This window comes from Eschrichtius robustus, chromosome 16, assembly GCF_028021215.1.
Source record: "Eschrichtius robustus isolate mEscRob2 chromosome 16, mEscRob2.pri, whole genome shotgun sequence".
Lineage (NCBI taxonomy): Eukaryota > Metazoa > Chordata > Mammalia > Artiodactyla > Eschrichtiidae > Eschrichtius > Eschrichtius robustus.
Genome location: NC_090839.1, coordinates 26,613,800 through 26,626,474, shown reverse-complemented (window position 1 = coordinate 26,626,474; position 12,675 = coordinate 26,613,800). Strand labels below are relative to the sequence as shown.

The following is a 12,675-nucleotide window of genomic DNA, read 5'->3' as shown; positions in this document are numbered from 1 at the left end:
TCTACAATCTATCCCAAATCCAGTCACTTCTCTCCACCTCCTCTGCTCCCACCACCATCCGTAGTCTTCCAGATAAGGCACCAGACTTCTCCCCATCCACCTCCCTACTCAGGTCTGTTTTAAACATCTGAGTCAGAACATGGCTCAAATGGTGACATCCCCACCATGGCTTGCCAGGTCTCATAGGACATGGCCCCCCTGTTATTTTTTCCCTCCTTACTTCCTGTGCTCTGGCCACACTGGCCCCCTGGCTGTCCCTCCCACATGCCAGGCTGGATCCTGACCTGGGTCTTCCCCTGGCTATGTCTTTCCAGTCTCCATTTTACAATATCTTCTTCCCAGATTTATCCACACCCGACTTTCTCTTGTTTGTTTATTTGTGTTTCTTGCCTGACACTCCCTAACCAGCATGTAAGCTCTGAACCTTCCTGTCTGAATTCCTAGCCAGGTAGCTGCCACATAGCAGATGCTCAATCAAGGTCAGGCTGCATGGCTGACTCACTTTGCACAAGCCCTTCTCTTCTGTGGGCCTCAGTCCCCTCATCTGAAATGGGGTCCCCAATTCTCCTTGCCCTGGCTCCTCGCGGAGTGGCTGAGAGGCTCAAATGAGGTGGTAAATATGACCAAGGAACTTTGCAAACTATAAAGTCCTGTGCCATGGGGAAACATGCCATTTTTCTTTCACCTCCTTTCCAAATGACAGGACAGAGACCATTTGCTTATTCAGACCTTATATGTTTTTCTTCCTGGAGTTAGGTGGTCTGCTGTCCCTAGAAATGCCTGCCATGTCCCCCAAAACCCTACTCTTTGGCATCTTAACTACACCTCCCAGGCATTCCTGGTGGTACACAGACATCCTTTGCCATGTGGCAGGTCTTAGCTTATGGATCAGAAAACAGAGACCCAGCAGCCCTCTCCACAGGCCCACGAGCTTCATACAATTTCTTTCCTCTGAAGACTTACCACAGATGGTGGGGACAAGCCACAGGCCCTCTTGACAGATCTTCTTCCTGCACCAACTGACTGGAACCCAATTTTGAATGTTTGTGCCAGAAGGTCAAGGAGTTCCTGCCACTCATTCACATGAGGCTTTCCTGGCTGCTGAGCCCATTTCACTTTCGTATCTCCTTAGTCTCTCTCTGGGTTCCTAGGTAGAACAAGATCCAGTAAGTTTAGAAACGTTTGCGGCTTCCAGAGAATTTACCATTTACTCATTTGCAAATACCTGGTAAGAGATGAAGGGAAAAAGCTGTGGTTTCGGAGCCCAGGAGTCAGGAAACCCGTGTTCATTCATTCAACAAACTTGTATTGAACTCCTCCTTGTAGGCACTAGAAACAGAGCTTGGAACAGGACAGACAGATGTGGTTTCTGCCCTCATGGAGTAGAGTTCACAGTGTGTGTGTGTGTGTGTGTGTGTGTGTGTGTGTGTGTGTGTAAAACAAGAAAGATGTAAACAAGGAAATATGCAAAGCAATTTCAAATGGCTATACATGCTACAAAGCGAGTGAAATAGGAGTGAAGGAGGGGAGACTGCTCAGGCGGGGTGGTCAGAAAAATCTTTCCAGAAGGTGACATTTTGGGAGAAAACTGAATGGTGCAGAGATCTGGGCAAAGCACATCCAGAAACATGCTTGATGTATCTGAGGAAGAGCAAGGAGGTGAGAAGATTAGATGAAGTGAGGGAGGGGCGAGGCTAGGAGATGCCTGGGAAGGCAGGCTGGAGCCTGCTCACCTAGGGCCTTTGTGGGCCATCTTGTCATCATTCATTTGTTCTTTCATTCATTCAACATTTATTCAGCATCTAACTGTGTGCTGAGACACACTGAGACCCTGCCCTCACAGTCTCATCCCTGGAGACACACAATAAGCAGGTAAATAAATAAATACCGTCAGCGTAAATACCAGGTATAAGAAATATCAGAAAGTGCTGTTTTCCAGTAGTTCAATGCCCCTTTAAGGGCAGAGGCCGTCGAGACCTCTAACAGACTGGGGCTTCTCCTTCGGGTGATGCCAGCTGTACCCCAGAACCCAGCCAGGGACCTGACTGTCTTCGCTCCTCTGCTCTCCCTCCCCTCCCCTCAAGATGGCCGACAAAGGGCCAGCAGGGTAGGAGGGAGGGAGGAAGGACTAGTCCGAGGGTCCAGAGCGGGGTGACTGACCCGCGGGGACACCGCAGGGCCCAGGTGGCACTGCGGCTGGAGTGGGGGTAAAGGGGAGACCCGGCTGCTGTGTGACTCCGGTGGGGGCTCTTCCTCTTCTGGGCCCCCGCATCCAGACCTGCGCGTCTGTGTCCGTGGTCGGGGTGGGGGGCGGGGAAGACGGGCCCTGGGAGGAGTCTCGAGTGTTGGGGGACGTCTGCAGGGTCCCCTTGAAGGCCTGTTATCCCGGTGGTGACTTAATCTGCCGGGGGGGGGCCGGGAGGCGGCGCCTGTGGAGGAGGAGCGGAGGGGTGGCTCCGGAGTGATTTCAAATTTCCCTCGTCCCCGCCCCCCGCCCCCCGCGCCCGAGGTCCGGCTCTGAGTGGCTGCGGCGGGGGCGCCCTCGGGCGGGGGCGGGGCGAGTGTCGGGCCGGGGTTACAAGGGGACTCGGCACCGCCCCCTCCCCACCCACTCCAGCTGCCCGGTCCTGCCCGCGCCGCTTCCTCGCAGCAGCCGCCCCACCCCCGGCCCGGCGGCTGCAGCCCGCGTGGACGCCCCGAGCGCCCCCCGACGGACGCCACCGGCCCACCGGCAGGCGGGCAAGCGGGCGGCCGCCGCGCCCGGCCGGCAGCGCGGGGGTTAAGTGGCCAAGTAAACGTAGCTCGGCGATCGGCGCCGGAGATTCGCTAGCCGAGCGCCCTGCGCGGCCGCCCGCCGGCCTCCCGCCAGCCTGTCCGGATCCGCGGCTCGACCGCGGAGCCGCACCCGAGCCAGGCTCTCGGCAGGTGAGCGCCCCGTGGCCCCGGGGAGGCTCGCCAGCCCGAGGATTCCGTGGGCTGGTGGGGGAGGGCATAGCGGCGGGGTCCCGGGACTGCAGGGAGGGAATCCCGTTCCGGGACCTCCTGGGGAGGCGGCTCCCATCCGGCTGGAGACCAGGCATGCTTGGGGAGGAGAAGTCCCTGATCCTACTTGGGGGAAACGGGCAAGGAGGATAAAATGGGCGGGGAGCATGTGTCTTACAGCGATACGAGTGGAAGGGATACTTGCTGTGTTCCTGAGACGCAGAGGACGAAAGAGGTTCGTCCCCAGGGAGGGCGATGGGCGGCCTTCCTGGGGTCTAGAGCCGAGGGGAGGAAGTCTCCCACTGGAGAGAAGTGGAGTTAATGGGGAGGGGTATTCTTACCTGGCCTCGGCTTGAGAGCGAGCCTCCTTGGGGAGGGGGACGGAATAGAAGAGAGTTCGGCCAAGGAAGTGAGCGTCCGTCCTTTATGACTTGTACCTGGGGGTTCATCCGAGGGACTTTTTTTTTTTTTTTTCCTTTTCCGTCCCAGGGCTAGGAGAGAGCTTGTGGATGGGTGCGGGCGAACAGGTGGGCCGGGGTGTGCGCGCTTCTCGGGGGCGTGTGCCAGAGGAGCGGGCTCGCGGGGTCCTCCCTAGATGAGCTACGGAGAGCGAGGCGCTGCGGGGCTGCCGGGATGCCCTCGGGAGAGGCTACCTTCTCCCTGTGCACACCTGGCCCGGGAGGAGCCGGTCCGGGGCGGCGCTTCCCTGCCCCGGCCACGCTGCCTGCCCTGGGGGCTCACTTTCCATTTTCCCCTCTTCCAGAGTCAGGCTGGTCCCACTTCCCAAACTTGCAAACTGAGGCCTGAAAACATCCAGCAGTACCTCCGTGCCCGTGTGATTGTTCGGCGAGGGAGGGTGGGTGTTGAGTCCCACTTCACAGGGGAGGAAGTGGAAATTGGGAAAGAGCCGGCCGATTTAGCAACGGAGAGTTGCTTTTGGGCCTGGGTTTTCCCCGCTGGAGTCACTCACCTGTGGCAGGGAAGGGCTGCAGGAGTTCTGGGCCCAGCCCCAGGCCTGGGCCTCCACTTGGCCTCCTTCCCTTATCATCTGGGCTGAAAGAGGCTGGCTGGGCCGTTGTGCTTCCTCATCCCCTCAAGCTGAGATGTGTATGAATTAAAGAGAATTAAGGACAAGACTATGATTTCTGACTTTCTGCCTCCTGATTTCTGGATGCTGTGAGTTTTGGTGAACTGGTGGTAGCTGTTTTTGGGATCCCTGGTGGGGCCCTCGCTTCCAGGGCCCAGGACGCCGACCTGCCTCTGCCCTCCGCCACCAGGACTACTGTGACTTCTTGCACCCCAGCCACTGGAATCCCCAGGTGCAGACTTAATTCTTCCAGCGTTGAGATGATGCTACCTATTTTATAGGGCTGGCATACAGTAATCCCTCAATAAAGGCTTGCCACTCTTGGCATCATTATCTAGTGTGTGGTCTAAGAAGCAGGCTGCCCTCTTTTAGGGGAATGCATAGGTCTTTGGCATGTGTTTAAATCTGTCCCTGTAAATCTGTTGCCCTCTGTTCCTTAGTTATTACATCTGTGAAATAGGAACAATCGTACTGATAACCCCAAGTTGTGTAAGAACGAAACTAGTTTTTACGTGATTTAACCTCTAACCCTCAGTGTTTCCTCAGATGTCTGACAGAGGTAATAGCCCCTATCACATTAGGCTTGGGTTAGGACTCAATGCGATAGTGCTTGGCATAGCAGGTGGTGAATGTTGACATTGTACTAATTAACCGCTAGCCCCTCTTTTTAGGGTGGCCATTAATGAGAATTGGGGATGAAGGGAGGCACCTCTGCTGGCCCCTCCTTTCCTGCCTTCCTCCACCAAGGTATTCCTCTGAGCTATGAAAGCTTTTCCAAATCATTGTCCTCAATTTGGGAGTTGGCAGGAAGGAGTGCCTTTGTTCCTTTTTGAAAGGAACATGTTTTTGTTTTATGGGTTGGGGCCATTTTTACACCTCCGCCCAAATTTGGGGCCTACCTTGAAGGCGTAGAGCTAAGTGAGATCCTTTCCCTTTCCCCATTAGGGTGGAGAAGGCTGAGACAAAGGGCCCAGGGCTGGGGCTGGCTGCATCCCGCTCCTTAGAGCCATAAGCAATACCTCCACCCCTTGCAATGTTGGCTAGGAGGGGAGGAGGGTATCTGGGAGCTGCAGGGGGCGAAGGGGAGGAGCAAGGGAGGTGGGGCTGGGAGAGACTGCTTCCCCTCCTTCCTTTCCTCCAGCCACGTGGGGCCTGCAACCCAGAGGGGCCTGTCGCGCTTTCTTACTGCAGCCCCAAGCTTCCTGACTGAGGGGTGGGGGGGCGGTTTTGGGCAAGTTCTCCTTCCCAGAAGACTTGCCGTGGGACTGACTCCTTTGTCTCAGACCAGCTCTGCTGCCAGCTGTCCCGCCTCCAGGCTCAGATACTTTCCAATTTCACCTGAGATGGTCCTCACTGAATCTGAAACTCCTCTTGGTCCAACAGCATGGCAAGTGCCTCCACCTCAGCCTTTGAGAGGTACAGGATCTCAGGTTAGGCACCCTCTTGGTGTTGAGTGAGTTTTAAAATCATGAATTTAGGGTGATTTTTCAGTTTCATGGTGGACCAGGGCTGGAGGACTACAGAATTCCTCGTGTCGTTGGCATCCTCTTTGTGAAGTGATGGGCTGATGTTCTCACTGGGCCGAAAAATTTGCAGCTGATGGAACTCGGGGAGATCCAGGTACTTCGGCAGCTTGGTGGTTAGTGCTTTTCAGAACTTTCATATCTGCCAGTATCCCAGGACCAAGAGTTTGTCCTTCCAGAAGGGAACAAGCCCAGTCCAGGTGTTCAGATGTGTCTGGCTGTGGCTGGAGGGAAGTGGCCTGGTAAACGCAGAGGGAGCCCACACATGGGGCTGCTGTGCTGGATTACCTTTCTGTGAAGTGGGTACAAGTACACACACACCCAGTAGAGTTGGTAGGAGGACGAAATGGAATCCAGGGGCCTTTTAGCTTAGCAAGCCTTAGGGTGCACTTTCACAAAATGAGTTAGGTGGGGGCCCTAAGTATTGAAAAAAGCCTCTTATGCTCTAGGTCATGTTAGTCATTGGAGTCAGTACACTCACGGGGCCTGGGCTTTGGAATCAAATCTGGATTTGTATTCCTGTTCACTCAGTTTATAAGCTGGTGGTGAGCCTCAGTTGCTCCATCTGTAAAATAGGGATGCGTTGTTGGCCAATTCCAGGGGATGTTGAAGTCAGTTGAGACGCCATAGATTAAAAAGTGCACATACTGAGGATTCAATAAATGTCGCATTATGTGGTAAATACTGAAATATTAGCAAGTGGTCATTATTTACGTCTTGAGAGAAACAATCCTGCTTAGCATTCCTGAGATTTTCCTCAGGGAATAAGCAAAAAGTGAGGAGGACCTGTTTTGTGTAGGCAATTGGAATATTTTAAAAAATGACTTTTATTGTGTTAGATACAAATGAAAATCAAATTTACCATCTTCAGATGCCAAGAAAAAAAACGGGTCATGGCCTATAATCTCACAGTCCCAACGTAATGAATGTTGTGCTTTCACTGGGGGAGGGGGTCTTCCCAATTTCTTCTAGAAGTGGAGAAAAGCGTAGAGAGGACCAGCAGCCCTTCCTAAATGAAGGGATGAGAACGCAAGGAAAGTACAGAGTGGTGAGGAAAGGTGCTCAATTGGGGCAGGTGCCCGAGGGCACTGTGGTCACCTTTGGGGCCAGCTTCCCAAGCAGATGGAATTAGCCATTGAAAGATTATGATGAGCAGGAAGTTAGAAGTGCATTTTCAGAAATGACTGATAATTGATGGGTGGGAGGGATCCGTGGGGAAATGTTCTTGACCAACAAATTTCCTTTTGGGGACAGGTTGATGCTGACCAGGTGTGTGGGAGGAGGAGATAACGGGAGGAGTGGGCCCAACATCGTTGGGGACTCCTCTCCTGAAGTTGAGGGAATAAATTTCCTTGAGCCATTGCATCCCTTGTTTTTTTCTACTCTTTATCAGATGTGGTGCCTCCTGGCCTGGTAGAATTTTGGCCATTTGTCCTTAAGTTCTGCTTTCTGGTGTCCTCAGCTTTTATGTTTTGAAGGGTTCTTGTCCTACAAATGCCATTTGTAATGATGTCTTCATCTTGTTTTTTGGACACATCCCGTATCTCCCTGAGAATCTTCATTTAGCGTTTAGTGCTCCGTACAATGTTTCTGAGTATGTCTTTTTATTTGTTTGTTTTTACTGTTTTCATTTCTCATATTTAAGTTTTGAAACTTATCTCCATACTTGAGAGAGACCGAAATTATCTGTGGGACTTAAACTGGAGGGTTTCTTTGTGGGATAGGGACTTGAACTTGTCTTTGGGTCTCCCAAAATCTGAAGGAAGTTCTCTGATACTGGTTTGTCTTATTCCCCGTAGCAGAGGAATCTTTAGTGCCTTGCCCAGAGAGATGTACAGGCCTGGCTGTGGGAAAAAGGTACGGGGGAGTTCTCAGTTTGGTGTTAATCTCTCCCCCTGATCAGGTCTCCTGTGTTGCAGCCCGGGTGGAGAAGTGGTTGCCTACCTGTTTCTTTTCCATCCCTCCCTGCAGCCCCACCTTCTGAGGTTAACTGCGCTTCCTAAGCAGCATTTATTTCCCATTGCGTTTGCTTCCTGTAGCAAATGGTGGCATGCTGGGGCCAGAGCCAGGGCCTTCCACTGCGCTTCAGCTCCTGGAGAAGGGATGATGCCTTTTTGGTCAGTGTTCCCATTCCTCAGCACAGTGCTGGGGCCCCTGACGTCCTGGCTCCATGAATGTGTGCTGTGTAACTTGAGTAAAGCAGCAAAAGCAGGCCTCAGTCAAGCCTGAGTGTCCTGTAGCTAGCTGCGGCACTGAAACCCAGAGGGGACACTGCAGGTGAGCAGGAGACCTCACCTGGGACACGGTGAGAAATGCAGTGGTTCAGGCACTGAACAGGCAGGTGCTGTCTGCAGGGATTTTCTGGGTTGTTCTGGGTTATATGGGAGGCAGGATGATAGGATTTGGAAAATTCTGAGCAAATGTGCATAGAGGTGTGGGTGAAATCTTGTCCTCTGTAGTGTAAGAGCAGAACAGGTTTTGGGGGTGAGCCTACCTTGTTGTTATCTCCACTGTCCCCTGGCCCTCCCTACCCCCCAATTCCTAACCTCAACCCCATGAGGGCAGGGGCTGGCTGGCCCTTGCCTGCCTTTGATGCTTCTACTGAACATGGTTCCTGAAGCATAGCAGGAACTCCTATCTGAATGGATAAGAGTGGCCTTTTCCAGGGTCCTGATCTGTCCTAGGATGTTATGTGTTGGGCTGAAAGCACAGTACAGAGTAACTGCTCAATATTAAATATTGTCACCCTTACCTACGGCCGCACAGCTAGCAGGGAGTGGAATCTGCATTGAAATGCTGTGAAATTTCTGAGCCCTTTGCCTCCTGCACCTGGCTTAGACCCACAGAACTGGCAGGATGCAGTTGGGTTAAGATGCTCTGGAGTACCTGTCTGCTGACTGCTTTGTCTGCAGGCCTGATTCACCACTGCGTTGAGGTGGGCGGGCCCAAACCCCTGCCAGGTAATTGTGGCTAGTTTTTCAAAAAGCCGTTTATGTGAGATATCATGGGCTTTTATAAAAAAGCCAATTTAGTATGCAATTCCATTTTAACCTCATATAGTTACAACTTTTTTTCTTGTGAAAAAAGAACTTTTTAATTTTTTTTGGCCTCGCTGTGCTGTGTGGCTTGCAGGATCTTAGTTCCCCGACCAGGGATTGAACCCGGGCCCCCACAGTGAAAGCCCGGAGTCCTAACCACTGGACCGCCAGGGAATTCCCATGATGGGAACTTTTAAGATCTACTCTCAACAACTTTCAAAGGTACAGTACAATTTTGTTAACTACAGCCACCGTGCTGTATGTTACATCCCATAGTAACATACATAGGGACTTAGTTACATACATAGTAACAAACATAGGGACATAACATAGGGACTTAGTTATAACTGGAAGTTCATACCTTTTCATCACTTTCCCCACTTCCCTCATACATTGCACCTAGTTTTTCTTTTTTGTATTTTTTAAAAATAAGTAATTCTCAAGAACTAATTTTCTGATTAATCTGTAAGTCCTCTCATGGAAACAACTAGGAATGATGTCTAACGTGCAGTGCTAAGCTCCCTAGAAAAGAAATCTAAGGGCCAGAAGAGGGAACTAGAAACAAGAAAACCCAAACTAAGGGATGTTCAAGACCTTTAAGGAGAAAATCAATGAAACTTCTCAATAAGGTTGGCAGGCTTGTCCTAGCAGGTATGAGCATTTATTATAAAGCTACCACGATTAAAAGAAGTTGCAAGGGGTAAATACCAAAAAGAGAAGTGAACCCAGAGACATCCCATTTATATACAGGAACTTTATAAAAGAGGTGGAGTTGGGACGTACTAGTTATTATATGTGTCTGGCTTTCCTTATAGGGAAAATTGAGATCCCTACCTCAAACCATATACAAATAACTTCAGGTTAACTAAACTTGAACATTTTCAAAGGAAGAAATGTTTCTTGGACAGTGACATTTTAAAGTTGACTTTCTGACTGTGAAAGTAACATGGGGATATGGTTGTCCATTCCCCCACAAGCTACCTTCCTGAGAGACCTAACTTTTTACAGTTAGAGGAAAAATGCTGGAGGAACTTTGCTTAATGCCCATGGTAATGAATTAACAAATGGGATTGTATTGTTGGGCAGACTTTCACTTTACATGGCTTCATCTAGCAACAGTTGCCCCATTCTTTGCTTCTCAGTGGTCTCCCCGGTGTGGCTGCATATAATTTAGCCAGTCTCCTATTGATCATTTGTTTGCAGCTTTTGCTACAACAAAGAAAGACAGTGCCGATCCTGCCCACAGGTTTTGGTGAGAGCTTTGTGGTGAGTCAATTCCTCGTAGTAGAATCCTGTGTAACAGGATGCAGACACTTGACATGTGAGATCATACTGTCAGATTGCCATTTTCAAGGCTGAATCAATATTCCCATGGCATTGGTATGTAGATGGGCTGAGATTTAAGACATTGGCTGAAGCAACAGATGCAGCCTGCTGGGAGGGGCAGAGCTGAGGGTGTAGCTTTTCTGAATAGTGATCTCCTTTCTTCCCTTACCCCCTGGGAAGAGGGCAGAGGGTGCTTTGGCTCTGGTTTTGCCAAGGAGGACAAGGCCACAGGAGTGGGCATGGCAGCTCCCAGAATCCTCTGCGTCTCACCATGCCCCACCTGTCATTCTGGGTGACCTGTGGCTTCCCTGTCCACATCTGCACGTCCTTCCTAGGGCTTCCCAAATAACTTGTAGGGGAAGGGGGCTGGTTGCTTGCATTTTGTTTACATAGGGTAAAAAGTTTGACTCCAAACTCCAGTTTAAGCTGCCATATCATTTCAGATCTGTCTGTACGTTCCTAGGTTTTCCTGTGAATTATCTAAAAGGTAATGATATATGATTTTACCACAATCCATTGACAAACATCCAGGTATTTGTTAGTATTTTGCTATTAATGAGCAATGCTGCAAGGAACATCCTCATAGTCAACTTTTTTACTTGTCCAATTTGACCCCTGCTGGGATCAATTCTTATGATGATTCTGATAAATATGCCAAGGACCGGCTATTACTGTACAATGACAGTGGTGCATGTAGCCATGACCCAGAGGCACTGAGCAGTTCTCCAGACTTTGGAATCATCGTGGATGAAGGGATGCTTCCTTTTGTGAGACAGAACTGGGAAGTCTGCCAAGACAGCACACGAGAAAGCGTAATCTCCAGGTTTTAAGGTTTTGTCATCTACTTTGCGATCTCTAGCACCAACCACCTAGGAATTAGGTGGGGTCACTTCATTTCACAGACTATAAAACTGGGGCTTGAGGAAGACAGTGAGGACTTTTTCTTCCCGCTTTCCTGTGAATCTGATCTCTTATGGAATTTAGTGGAGATCCCAGATCAGGCAAAGGCACTGAACTGGGACCCTGTGCTCTGTGTGCAGCCAGGTGGGCAGCCTATTTCTGGCCTCCTTGACTTGGTACTGTCGCTGCTGCCTGGCTGCCTCCCTCTCCACTCACCTGGGTGAGCTGTCCCTCCTGGGCTTACCTTTTATAACTATGCTTACTGCATCGTTTTAAAATGTCTTTAAGATCTGACTTCTGGACTAAGGCCTCAATCTCCATCACTTAGTCACTCTGGAAGCCTCAGCAAGGAATCTGCTGATCTGTTTCCTCTGAGCTTGTTTACTCATCTGCAAAATGGGGATCATAAGAGTAGCTCTTTTTGTGAGGTACATACTGATTGCTCCATCTCAGCTATTTTTGGGGAACAGCTAAGAAAGGCTTGAGTAGTTCAAGGGCAGGAGTCAGGAGTCAAGATATCCCCCCCACAGGCTGAGAAGGAATTTTTTAAACAGGGGAGGTGGGATTATCTTTCAACCTCTCCCTTTTTACTTCACCAAATCTCTAAGCCCTGGGTGGACTAACCATGGGCAGGGACGCCCAAGTGGCCACCCCCGTTCCACCACTTCGCCATCATGCCCACCATTCCCCCCTTCCTGCACTGTGAGTTTAATTAATGCAATTAACATTTACAAGGTGCCAGGGAAATAGTTCTGCTGCTGGTGCCAGCCTGGAAGAAGTGAGTGACATCACTTCTCAGCTTTATAGCTGGGTTGGGGGGGGAGTCCCTGGGCCTCCTCCCTGAGTCTAATTAGGGGTGCCACCCACTCTTCTGTCTGCCACATTGCATTTGGACACGTCTGACCTGGTTCAGTCGGGACACAAGCACCCTGCACTAATGAGGCAGGGCCTTGCAGGAGGAGCCTTGCTGGTGAGCCCACCCGGCACTGCTGCCCACCCCCAAGTCACGTGCTGGACCCCAGCCTCTGGGAAAGGGTCAGAGTTCACCTGCATCACGAGGACGGACCACTACCTCCTGTGAAGGTGAATGCTCAGCTGGTGTATCATGTCCCTCAGCCATAGGGCTCCCGTAGCCCCTGGGATAGATGGTGCATTGTTCATAACTTGTCTTGGGCACAGCAGTTACAGGCACGTGCCCAGGACTGCCTGGGCATGAGTTTGGTGCTGCCACTTTGCTGGGTGACTTAATTCATCTGAGCCTGTTGACAGCAGGTTGATAAGAGGACTTGCCTCAGGATGGGGTAGGGGTTAGAGGTTTGTACTGCCTGTAGCTTACAATAGGGGCCTGGGAACTGTTAGAACAGCCAAGTGGCAAGGCTGTCCTGAAGCTGGTATGTGAGCCCCGCTGAAAAATCCCTTAGGAAGGTGCCACCTCTGTCAGGGAGGTAATCCGGCCAGTTTATCCTCCAGCGCTGGAACCATCAGTCTAGATGAAGCAGCTGGCTTGTGTTGGCCATGTTATCTGGGAAATGCCAATTTTGACTCATTACAAGCCAAACAGCTTCATGAGGGAGATTTGTATCTACCATTACAAACCAATGCCTGGTGCTAATTTCTTCCTGTTGCCAAGAGCATGTAGTTAAAATTCGTGTGTTCTTATTTAATTTCCCTGGACTCTTTGAGCACCTTTAAACAAATCTCACCGGTCAAGTATGTATTATGTTGCCTAACCTCAGTTTGCCCATCTGTTATACAGGGATAATAATATGTACCTCATGTAAGGATTGCATGAATTAATACAGGTAAAACACAAAAAGGT

The 12,675-nt window shown here is 50.7% G+C and overlaps 1 protein-coding gene across 5 annotated transcripts in view; it reads left to right on the top strand.

The window, feature by feature from the left end:
• The first annotated feature begins 2,732 nt into the window (after positions 1 to 2,732).
• Positions 2,733 to 12,675, top strand: part of DNMT3B (DNA methyltransferase 3 beta) — a 36,435-nt gene continuing 26,492 nt past the window's right edge. For all 5 annotated transcript variants that reach the window (XM_068523782.1, XM_068523780.1, XM_068523781.1 and 2 more), the window contains exon 1: positions 2,733 to 2,925. The gene's annotated coding sequence lies outside the window, so the exon portion shown is untranslated. The remainder of the gene's footprint in view (positions 2,926 to 12,675) is intronic.